General features: G+C 37.0%; 1 protein-coding gene across 3 annotated transcripts in view; it reads right to left on the bottom strand.

Moving 5' to 3' along the window:
• The window catches only part of HERPUD2 (HERPUD family member 2), a 48,877-nt gene that overhangs the window by 31,011 nt on the left and 4,759 nt on the right, over positions 1 to 13,107 (bottom strand). The window contains exon 1 of one of the 3 annotated variants that reach the window (XM_067042353.1): positions 82 to 441. The exons of the other annotated variants lie outside the window; for them this stretch is intronic. The gene's annotated coding sequence lies outside the window, so the exon portion shown is untranslated. Of the gene's footprint in view, positions 1 to 81; positions 442 to 13,107 lie in introns of those variants that run through there. 3 annotated transcript variants of the gene reach the window in all.

The following is a 13,107-nucleotide window of genomic DNA, read 5'->3' as shown; positions in this document are numbered from 1 at the left end:
GGAGGGCACACACAAAGTAGTATGCGCATCAGGACCCAGGGGAAGGAGCAGTGACCCCAGAGGAGACAGAACCAGACCTACCTGCTAGTGTTGGAGGGTCTCCTGCAGAGGTGGGGGTGGCTGTGGCTCACCATGAAGACAAGGACATGGGCAACAGAAGTTCTGGGAAGTACTCCTTGGCTTGAGCCCTCCCAGAGTCAGCCATTAGCCCACCAAACAGCCATGTAGGCTTCAGGGCTGGGTCACCTCAGGCGAAATAACCAACAGGGAGGGAACCCAGACCCATCCATCAGCAGACAAGCGGATGAAAGTTTTACTGACCTCTGCCCACCAGAGCAACAATCAGCTCTACCCCCCCACCAGTCCCTCCCATCAGGAAGCTTGCATAAGCCTCTTAGATAGCCTCAGACACCAGAGGACAGACAGCAGAAGCAAGAAGAACTACAATTCTGCAGCCTGTGGAAGCAAAACCACAGTCACAGAAAGATAAACAAAATGAAAAGGCAGAGGACTTTGTACCAGATGAAGGAACAAGACAAAACCCCAGAAAAACAACTAAATGAAGTGGAGCTAGGAAACCTTCCAGAAAAAGAATTAATTTTAATTAATAATGATACTGAAGATGATCCAGGACTTCGGGAAAAGAATGGAGGCAAAGACCGAGAAGATGCAAGAAATGTTTAACAAAGACATAGAAGAATTAAAGAACAAACAAACAGATGAACAATACAATAACAAATGAAAAATACACTCGAAGGAATCAATAGCAGAATAACTGAGAGAGAAGAACGGATAAGTTACCTGGAAGACAGAATGGTGGAATTCACTGCAATGGAACAGAATAAAGAAAAAAGAAAGAAAAAAGAATGAAAAGAAATGAAGAAAGCCTAAGAGACTTCTGGGACTACATTAAATGCAAAAAAAAAAAAAAAATTCACATTATAGGGGACCCAGAAGGAGAAGAGAAAGACAAAGGACGTGAGAAAATATTTGAAGAGATTATAGTCGAAAACTTCCCTAACATAGGAATGGAAATAGCCAGCCAAGTTCACGAAGCAAAGAGAGTCCCAGGCAGGATAAACCCAAGGAGAAACACGCTGAGACACACAGTAATCAAACTGACAAAAATTAAAGACAAAGAAAAATTACTGAAAGTAACAAGGAAAAAAACGACAAATAACATACAAGGGAACTCCCATAAGGTTAACAGCTGATTTCTCAGCAGAAACTCTACAAGCCAGAAGGGAGTGGCAGGACATATTTAAAGTGATGAGAGGGAAGAACCTACAACCAAGATTACTCTACCAGCAAGGATCTCATTCAGTCAACAGAGAAATCAACAGCTTTATTGACAAGCCAAAGCTAAGAGAATTCAGCACCACCAAACCATCTCTATGACAAATGCTAAAGGAACTTCTCTAAGTGGGAAACACAAGAGAAGAAAAGGACCTACAAAAACAAACCCATAACAATTGAGAAAATGGAAACAGGAACATACATATCGATAATTACCTTAAATGTGAATGGATTAAATGCTCCAACCAAAAGACACAGGCTCTCTGAATGGATACAAAAACAAGACCCATATATATGCTGTCTACAAGAGACCCACTTCAGACCTAGGGACACATACAGACTGAAAGTGAGGGGATGGAAAAAGATATCCCATGCAAATGGAAATCAAAAGAAAGCTGGAGTAGCAATACTCATATCAGGAAAAATAGACTTTAAAATAAAGAATGTTACAAGAGACAAGGAAGGACACTACATAATGATCAAGGGATCAATCCAAGAAGAAGATATAACAATTATAAATATATATGCACCCAACATAGGAGCACCTCAATACATAAGGCAACTGCTAACAGCTATAAAAGAGGAAATCGACAGTAACACAATAATAGCGGGGGACTTTAACACCTCACTTAACACCAATGGACAGATCAGTGAAACTGAAAATTACTAAGAAAACACAAGCTTTAAATGACACAACAAACCAGACAGATTTAATTGCTATTTATAGGACATTCCATCAAAACGCAACAGATTACACTTTCTTCTCAAGTGCACATGGAACATTCTCCAGGAAAGATCACACCTTGGGTCACAAATCAAGTCTTGGTAAATTTAAGAAAACTGAAATGATATGAAGCATCTTTACCGACCACACTCTATAAGATTAGACATAAATTACAGGGGAAAAAAAACGTAAAAAACACAAACACATAGAGGCTAGACAGTAATTACTAAATAACCAAGAAATCACTGAAGAAATCAAAGAGGAAACCAAAAAATACCTAGAGACAAATGACAATCCAACACCTATAGGATGCAGCAAAAGCAGTTGTAAGAGGGAAGTTTAGAACAATACAAGCCTACCTCAAGAAACAAGAAATATCTCAAATAAACAATCTAACCTTACACCTAAAGGAACTAGAGAAAGAACAAACAAAACCCACAGTTAGTAGAAGGAAAGAAATCATAGAGATCAGAGTAGAAATAAATGAAATAGAAACCAAAAAAACAATAGCAAAGATCAATAAAACTAGAAGCTGGTTCTTTGAGTAGATAAACAAAACTGATAAACCTTTAGACAGTCTCATCAAGAAAAAGAGGGAGAAGACTCAAATCAATAAAATTAGAGATGAAAAAGGAAGAGTTACAACGGACACTGCAGAAATACAAAGCATGATAAGAGACAACTACCAGCAACTCTATGCCAATAAAATGGAAAACCTGGAAGAAATGGACAAATTCTTAGAAAGGTATAACCTTCCAAGACTGAACCAGGAGGAAATAGGAAACATGAACAGACCAATCACAAGTAATGGAATTGACTGTGATTAAAAATCTTCCAACAAACAAAAGTCCAGGACCAGATGGCTTCACAGATGAATTCTATCAAACATTTAGAGAAGAGCTAACACCCATCTTTCTCAAACTCTTCCAAAAAATTGCAAAGGAAGGAACACTCCCAAACTCATTCTACGAGGCCACCATCACCCTGATATCAAAACCAGACAAAGATACTACAAAAAGAGAAAATTACAGACCAAAATCACTGATGAATATAGATGCAAAAATCCTCAACAAAATACTAGCAAACAGAATCCAACAACACATTAAAAGGATCATACACCATAATCAAGTAGGATTTGTCCCAAGGATGCAAGGATTCTCCAATATATGCAAATCAATCAATGTGATACAACATATTAACAAGCTGAAGAAGAAAAACCATATGATCATCTCAATAGATGCAGAGAAAGCTTTTGATAAAATTCAACATCCATTTATGATAAAAACCCTGCAGAAAGTAGGCATAGAGGGAACTTTCCTCAACATAATAAAGGCCATATATGACAAACCCACAGCCAGCATTGTTCTCAATGGTGAAAAACTGAAACCATTTCCACTAAGATCAGGAACAAGACAAGGTTGCCCACTCTCACTACTCTTATTCAACATAGTTTTGGAAGTTCTAGCCACAGCAATCAGAGAAGAAAGAGAAATAAAAGGAATACAAATTGGAAAAGAAGTTAAACTGTCACTGTTTGCAGATGACACGATACTATACATAGAGAATCCTAAGGATGCCACCAGAAAACTACTGGAGCTGATCAATGAATTTGGTAAAGTTGCAGGATACAAAATTAATGTACAGAAATCTCTTGCATTCCTATACACTAATGATGAAAAATCTGAAAGGGAAATTAAGGAAACACTCCCATTTACCACTGCAACAAAAACAAATGTCTAGGAATAAACCTACCTAGGGAGACAAAAAACCTATATGCAGAAAACTCTAAGACACTGATGAAAGAAATTAAAGATGATACAAACAGATGGAGAGATATACCATGTTCTTGGATTGGAAGAATCAATATTGTGAAAATGACTATACTACCCAAAGCAATCTACAGATTCAATGTAATCCCTATCAAATTACCAATGGCATTTTTTACAGAACTAGAACAAAAAGTCTTAAAATTTGTATGGAGTCACAAAAGACCCTGAATAGCCAAAGCAGTCTTGAGGGAAAAAAACGGAGCTGGAGGAATCAGACTTCCTGACTTCAGACTATACTACAAAGCTACAGTAATCAAGACAATATGGTACTGAAGCAAAAACAGAAATATAGATCAGTGGAACAGGATAGAAAGCCCAGAGATAAACCCACGCACCTACGGTCAACTAATGTATGACAAAAGAGGCAAGGATATACAATGGAGAAAAGACAGTCTCTTCAATAAGAGGTGCTTGGAAAACTGGACAGCAATATGTAAAAGAATGAAATTAGAACACTCCCTAACACCATACAGAAAAATAAACTCAAAGTGGATTAGAGACCTAAATGTAAGACTGGGCACTATAAAACTCTTAGAGGAAAACATAGGAAGAACACTTTTTGACATAAATCACAGCAAGATCTTTTTTGATCCACCTCCTAGAATAATGGAAATTAAAACAAAAATAAACAAATGGGACCTTATACATCTTAAAAGCTTTTGCAAAGCTAAGGAAACTACAAACAAGATGAAAAGACAACCCTCAGAATGGGAGAAAATATTTGCAAATGAATCAACTGACAAAGGATTAATACCCAAAATATATAAACAATTCATGCAGCTCAATATTAAAAAAACAAACAACCCAATCAAAAAATGGGCAGAACAACTAAATAGACATTTCTCCAAAGAAGACATACAGATGGCCAAGAAGCACATGAAAAGCTGCTCAACATCCCTAATTATTAGAGAAATGCAAATCACAACTACAATGAGGTATCACCTCACACCAGTTAGAATGGGCATCCTTAGAAAATCTACAAACAAAAAATGCTGGAGAGGGTGTGGAGAAAAGGGAACCAACCCTCTTGCACTGTTGGCGGGAATGTAAATTGATACAGCCACTATGGAGAATAGTATGGAGGTTCCTTAAAAAACTAAAACTAGAATTACCATATGACCCAGCAATCCCACTACTGGGCATATACCCAGAGAAAACCATAATTCAAAAAGACACATGCACCTCAATGTTCACTACAGCACTATTTACAATAGCCAGGTCATGGAAACAACCTAAATGGCCATCGACAGACGAATGGATAAAGAAGATGTGGTACATTATACAATGGAATATTACTCAGCCATAAAAAGGAACAAAATTAGGTCATTTGTAGAGACGTGGATGGATCTAGAGACTGTCATACAGACTGAAGTAAGTCAGAAAGAGAAAAATAAATATCGTATATTAACACATATATGTGCAACCTAGAAAAATGGTACAGATGAACTGGTTTGCAGGGCAGAAACAGAGGCACAGATGTAGAGAACAAACGTATGGACACCAAGGGGGGAAAGTGGTGGGGGTGGTGTGATGAACTGGGAGATTGGGATTGACATGTATACACTGATGTTTATAAAATGGATGACTAGGGCTTCCCTGGTGGCGCAGTGGTTGAGAATCCGCCTGCCGATGCAGGAGACACGGGTTCGTGCCCTGGTCCAGGAAGATCCCGCATGCCGCGGAGCGGCTGGGCCCGTGAGCCATGGCCGCTGGGCCTGTGCGTCCGGAGCCTGTGCTCCGCAACGGGAGAGGCCACAACAGTGAGAGGCCCTCATACCGCAAAAAAAAAAAAAAAAAAAAAATGGATGACTAATAAGAACCTGCTGTATAAAAAAAATAAATTAAATTTTTTTAAAAATAAAGGTTTTGAAAGCTCCTAGTCCTAAAACTATGAATTCCAGTTTCAGAAATACAAATATTCATCAAAACTTTAAACCTAATAGCACATAATCTATTTAACCCAAAATACAGCCGATTGAAATAGCATTACTAGAAGCCCAGAGGCTGATAATCCCTTATCCCCATGTCCTAGAGTTTTAAAGCCTATACCCACTGAACAGAAAAGCTGAGCAATGGCTAAGCAAGTCCCTCAGCAGGATGAGGAAACAGCAGGACCAACAGCACCCTGCAAAAGATTTGCAAGAAGACAAGACCACAGCATTCACCATTTGCACCTCTGGAAGAGCAATCAAGGTTTAGAAAATCCATTAAGAGGCATTTGTACATTTCATTCGTATCTTTAGCCACTGTCCCTCTCCAGTGTCTTTTGCTAACTTTTCCAACCAATTCTAAAAGTTAAGGAAGCTTCTTCAGCTGAGATGCAGATTTGCTTTTCTATCCAAGGCCTCTCTCTCCCTCTCAGACCCAGATCCAGATATCCAACTGCTTGTTAGACATCTGACACTTTTAAATATCTTTTTTTTTTTTTGGCAGCGCCAGGCAGCATGCAGGATCTTAGTTCTTGGACCAGGGATCAAACCCGTGCCCCCTACAGTGGAAGCATGTAGTCTTAACCACTGGACCACCGGGGAATCTCCATCTTCAGATATCTTAATAGGCAACTCAAAATCAAAACATCTACAGTGATTCTCAATTCCCGGTTCCCCAGATCTTTCCTCTTGCTTGTTCCCTATTCCATAACAACTTGCCACCAGTTGTTTAAGCCAAAAATCTGGGCATTATCCTCAATTTTTCTGTCACCTTGTCTAACATATCTAACCATCAGCAAATCTAATGGACTCTATCTCCAAAAGTCCCTCTCAGTCCATTTCTTTCCATCTCTATTGCCATTACCCTAACCTAAAACCATCACTTCTTGCCTGAACTTCTGTAATAGCTTCTTAACTGGTCTTCACACTGTGTTCTACAGTCAGTAAATAGAGTGATCTTTTAAAAATCTGAATCACTCCTGTGACTCTCTAATGGATTCTTACCACTCTGGATTGAATTCTAATTCCACACCATAACCAGATGGTCCCAGCAGATCTGGTTTCTGTCTCTTTCTAACCTCCTCTGATCATAATCTTTCCTCCTCACTTACTAGCCAAACTGGCATTCACTTAGATCCCCAAATATACCAAGCTCCTCCCCAACTCAGACATCCTACCTGCAACAGTCTCTCCCAGCTCTCCCAGAGCTAGCTCTTAATCATCTTTGGGGTCTTAGCTTTAAAGTGACCTCCTCAGAGAGGTCTTATCTGATTTACAAATTTAGAGTATTTCCTTTCACACACCCGGTTTGTTTCCTTCATAACACAAGCCGTAATCTGTAATTATCTGCACGTTTATTTCCCTAAGTGGAATATGAGTGCCAAGAATAAACGAGGGTCCATGTCTGTCTAGCTCATCCCTTTACTCCCAGAGCCTAGCACTGTGTCCTGCAGAGTAGATACTAATGCCAATTTATTAAATGAAGTGTTATGAGTCCAAAAGGGCTTATACAGATTTGGAAGACACAACTTATTTGAAGTTCATTATATCAGTTATTTTACATGTAATCATTAAGAATGGAAATAAAGTATTTAGTCTGTGAATCACAATACAAGTTTAAAACACTTGCTGGTGCTAAATTCATTTGGTTCATTTCTGCAAATGGTACTGATATTAGCATATTATTATACTGTTGAAGGAGCAATCATGTGTTAGTATCTTAGTATTAACTTTACTCTAAATTAATAGTCAACTTCAAGTAAACCTATCTTTTCACAGCAAGGAAACATCAATTTTCAAAAAAGCAGAATATAACAAAATTACATGGTATTCCCCGAAAATACATGAAGCAAAAACAAGTGTGGATAAGGATATGAAGAAAGTAAAACCCTCATACATTGCTGGTGGGAATGTAAAATGGAACAGCCTCTGGAAAAGCTTGGCAGTTCCTCAGAAAGCCACCATATGACTCAGTATACATCCAATTCCATTCCTAGGTATATACCAAAGAAAAGTGAAAACAACATGTCCAGACAAAAACTTGTAAAGGAATGTGCACAGCAGTATTATTCATAATAGCCAAAAAGTCAAAACAACTCAAATGCTTTGATGAATGGATAAACAAAATGTGACATTTACATATAATGGAATATTATTTGGCCATAAAAAGCAACGAAGAACTGATACATGTTATAACATGAATGAACCTTGTAAACATTATGCTAAGTGAAAGAAGCCAGACATAAAAGGCCATATATATTACAATTACATTTATGTGAAATTTTCAGAATAGGTAAATACATATAGACAAAAAGTAGATTACTGGTTACCAAGGACTGGGGGACAGAGAATGGGGAGTGACTGCTAATGAGTATGGGGTGATAAAAATGTTCTGGAATTAGACAGTGGCGATGATTGTACAAATTTGTGAACTACTAAAAACCACTAAGTTGTACACATTAAAGGGCAAACTTTATAGTATGTGAATTATATCTTAATTTTTTAAATTGTTGCTTTAAATTGAATATTCAAACACCTTCAGATAATCAGAAGTAAAAGGAAAAGGAATTCTTTAATTTTACTTTGGGTGAAAACAGAGAAAAAGTTTTCATGTGCATAAATTAAGTAAGAAGATTTGAAATTTTTTCTACTAAAAAAAAATTAATGAAAAAATTCAGTTTAAATATCAGTGAATTTAATTTAAACATCTGGAAAACCAGTGGTTAGACATGATAACAAACCACACAATAATCAACTGAATTTTCAATTGGTTTGGATTATAATCTACAGTATTAGGAAAACAACAGATTTTGAGATCTAAATTCAAATTCAGGTTAACTTGTAAAAGTGACACAATTTTATTTATCCAGACCTACTAACAGTATTTTTTACCTTGATGAAAAATCCATTTCTGTATTAGTTAGGGTAAGTAATGCTAGCTGCTATAACGAACCTCAAGACCTCAGTAGCTTAACACAATAAAAGTTCATTTTTCTCTCAATAAAAAATGTTACATGGTATCCTTTAAATATAAGAATTCAGAAGACTCAAGATTGGAAAATCTAAAATGAAGTACTAATTAAATTGTCAATGAAAATTTTCTTCTGTTAAGATACTGGCTACACAGATTAACATATAAATATACTTGACTACCTCTGTTAACAACACCACCATTCTTCCGGTTGCTCACATCCTACATCCAATAGTCAGCAAATCTTAATAGGTACACAGTACTTTACCATCTCCCCTCCACCCTAGACGAAGCCTGGTGATATATGGTAGAGCAGAGGCAGCTAAATTACCAAGTTGGAAACATCCTGTTGGCACTCTGAGTAGCCCAGAGACAAAACTATACCACTCCAAATAAACAGCTGCTTAACCAGCTGGCCCAAAAACTCTGCTACCCACTTAACAGAGGTTTCTAAAAACCAAGGTGAGGAAAGCTCACCTGCTAGTATAATATGCAAAAATAAATCCTAAGCTGGGGTAAGATGTTTTCTTTCTAAAAGGTTTACATATATTTTATCTAAAGTGTCTGACTTTTTGATGTTTATTTAACTAGATAGCAAAAACAGATAAAATACCATGTATCCCTAATGCACTTAAAATATTCACAAGAGTCTAACAGATGAGTTTACAAGGCGAACAACACTTTTATATTTCTGGAAAGTCACCTAGTTGGTATCAAAAGATTAGATTTTTTACGTGAAGGACTAAATGGGTCTTTCATAATTATAAATGGCTTAAAAAAATGTCCTTAGTGTATCCAACTTCAACATAATCAAACAGCTCAGTAAAAGCAACGGTTAACTGATATTAGTGCAAATAACTACAGCTCAATTTCTTTGAAAGTGGTAATTATTAACATTTCAGTTCTTATATACAGTTCAGCCGTAAGTGTCAAACAACTTGAAAGAGCTGGTTTTCTGCACAAAATATCGTTTCAGTGGGAAATGAATTCAGTGAATTTATACTGAACATATCTCCCTCCCATTCCCGCTAAATTCACCCAATCTAAAGCCTCGGGAAATTCAGAAACACTGTAAATGGAAGCAGAGCTTACCCAAACTGCCTCTACCTCTTATCCCCTTGCAACAACAGTAAACAAAACCAGCTTACAGAGCTTACACAACAATTTCCTCTGGAACTCTAAAGAGACATTCCCTGCTTAGCTGTTTCTACTGACGGGCCAAATCAGGTATACATACAACAAAGATGCCAAAATACATGACTGCTATGGTTCATACAAACAAGCAGGAAATGTGAAAAGATAGGGCAAAGCAATGTACTTGGAAGTCTTAAGATATTATGTTCCCATACGTTCCCTATAATTTATCAAAATAAACAAAAATAACCACACACTAAGCTGACATGCATTAGAACAGTATTAAAACTGTGTTACCCATTCATCTGTAGCCTTTAGATGACAAACCATCTAAACACACATGCCTTTTTACAGTCCACTTACTTCTTTTTAATTTGCAAGTATATAACTGAGCTGGCCAAATCCCTAAATACCTTTCTTCATCTTATTATATATAACCATCATATGGTTAAGACCTGAGGCTTGCCAAGTCAGACCAACATGGATACAAATTCCGATTCTACTACTTAAAGTTCTTGACCTTGGGCAAAAAAAATCACCAAGCCTCAGTTTCCGCATCTATAAAACAGAGCTGATAACAGAACTCACAGCGTAAGCTGTCTATGAAGAATAAGTATGATAAGCATATAAAGTGCTTACCAGAATGCCTGGTATACATAGCAACCTCTTAGTAAACTGCAGTTTAAAATCACAGCACCAAATATGACAGTTAAATAAAAGCATTTAGGGGCTTCCCTGGTGGCTGAGTGGTTGAGAATCCTCCTGCCAATGCAGGGAACACGGGTTCGAGTCCTGGTCCAGGAAGATCCCACTTGTTGCGGAGCAACTAAGTCCATGCGCCACAACTACCGAGCCTGCGCTCTCGAGCCCACGAGCCACAACTATTGAAGCCCACACGCCTAGAGCCCGTGCTCCACAACAAGAGAAGCCACTGCAATGAGAAGCCCACACACCGCAATGAAGAGTAGCCCCCGCTCGCCACAACTAGAGAAAGCCCGCGTGCAGCAACAAAGACCCAACACAGCCGAAAATAAATAAATAATTTTTTTAAAAAAGTCATTTAAAAAAAAAGCATTTAAGACCATCAAATCAATATTATGTGTGGGAATTCCTGATGGTCCAGTGGTTAGGACTGCATGCTCTCACTGTTGAGGACCCGAGTTCAATCCCTGGTGGGGGAACTAAGTTCCCACAAGCAGTGCAGTGCAGCCAAAAAAAAAAATTATTATGTAAAGGAGAGAAACTTAAAGTTCTAGAAAAATCCTATTTTTAAAAGCACTGATGCATGATTAAACAAAACATTACCTTCACAGTACTGTTATTTTCCAAAGAAGACATTAGAAAAAGGCAAGGAGTTAAACAAAACAAATTTCAGTCAGCACTCATTCAAAACTTTTAACTTTCCACCAACCTTTGGCAAGAGTCTTATAAAACAAAAATTATTTTTGTGTGTGGATTACAGCCTCTTTATATCAACAGTTCTGAGATGGTTAAGCAAGCAAATTTTTAAAATGACCTGCTTACTTATGCTAAGTGAAGTAAGTCAGACAGAGATAAATACTGTATGATATCACTTATATGTGGAATCTAAAAAATAAAACAAACTAGTGAATATAACAAAAAAGAAGCAGACTCACAGATATAGAAAACAAACTAGCGGTTACTAGTGAAGAGGCAGAAGGGGGAGGGGTAATAAACAGGTAGAAGATTAAGAGGTACAAACTATTAGGTATAAAATAAGTTATAAGGGGTATATTACACAACACAGGGAATATAGCCAATATTTTACAATTTTTTAAAAAATGACCTTCCTAAGTAAGGTAATAGAGAATTACAAAAATAAGACAGATATAAACCTCAAATTATATTATAAAAGCTACTTCCACTGACAATGAAAGACTTCCATCTGAACTGTAGGCAATTTGGTTATAGAACGTTATATTCTCAGAATAGAATCTCAGAACTGGTTCTATTCCTATTTCTTTAATTCTACCAAATCTCAGAGCAAAGGCACAATTTGAAAAGGTGCCAAGAGAGAGGAGGTCTATCCAGAACTGAGGGACATGTTCAACAGGCATTTTGACCTCAAGACAAAAATGGGAAGCAAAAGGATACAAGCCCCAGAAAGGTTTGCCTTCAAAATTGAATTCAGGGTGAGTCAGGTCCATCGTAGTTATTGTTTGTGTATAAGAACAAATAGTAAGAAACAAGATAATGAAAAAGGTGCCTAACTGGATTTAGAGGTTCTTATTTTTTAATGTATTTCTTATTTTTAAAGTTTTCTCTAGGATAGTCCATTCTATTGGATAACATTAAGTTCAACCATTTTGATTTTTACATACCTATAAATAAGTCTAAACTAGACCAAAGGCTGAAACTACTCAAGTAAAAGTGGCCCTCTTGATAGTTTACCTTCACCCACTAGCAGTAATTTACCTAAATTTCAGAATAATTATTTCGCACTACAGGCCAATTTTAGGAACTGAAAACCTAAAGTCATGAAGTGATGACAAATATCATATTAGAATATGATTCACAATTATATACACTATCAACATGAACTGGTGTACTCCCCAGTTCTTAAACCAAGTACCAAACCAATTATCAATACCATTCAAAGTTAAACAAAACTCCACCAGAGCTCAGTTTCACACCTGAGGTTTTTAATAATGACTTTGTAAACTTCTGTATAAATGTGGCAATTGCCTTGCTTCCTAACTAGAAAACACTTTCCCCTTTTAGCCCATTATAGAGCTATAATCCTTTAACATGGTACTATACAACTAAGTACTATAATAATATAAAGCATTTAGAATCATCAGTGCAACAATAGCTCAGTTTAAAAAAAGAAAAAGAAACTATGATCTTATCTGATTAAAACATATCAATTCTTTAAGAAAAATGTCCCTGTGAATCTTTTCTTAAAACAGCTACACATTCCCTTACCCTCACTCCAGAGTGGACCATTCCCTTCCAGTGCTCCTACAGCACTCAGTACATCCCTCTTATATAACACTAGTACATAATATTGTAGTTATTTACTTATCTGTATCCCCCACTAGACCTGAGCTTCTTAAGAGCAAAGGGCTCTTATATACATAGACCTTCAAATGCCAGGTCAATAAATTCCTAATTAAATAAATAAATGAAGCCCAAGAAAGTGTACTTTGGAAGGAGGAGTATATTTGTTGTGGGTTTATTGAGGAGAGGGGAGGTTGAATTTAA

Source organism: Kogia breviceps, chromosome 9 (assembly GCF_026419965.1).
Source record: "Kogia breviceps isolate mKogBre1 chromosome 9, mKogBre1 haplotype 1, whole genome shotgun sequence".
Classification (NCBI taxonomy): domain Eukaryota; kingdom Metazoa; phylum Chordata; class Mammalia; order Artiodactyla; family Physeteridae; genus Kogia; species Kogia breviceps.
The sequence above is the reverse complement of the archived record's forward strand: the minus strand, read 5'-3'. Positions and strand labels throughout refer to the sequence as shown.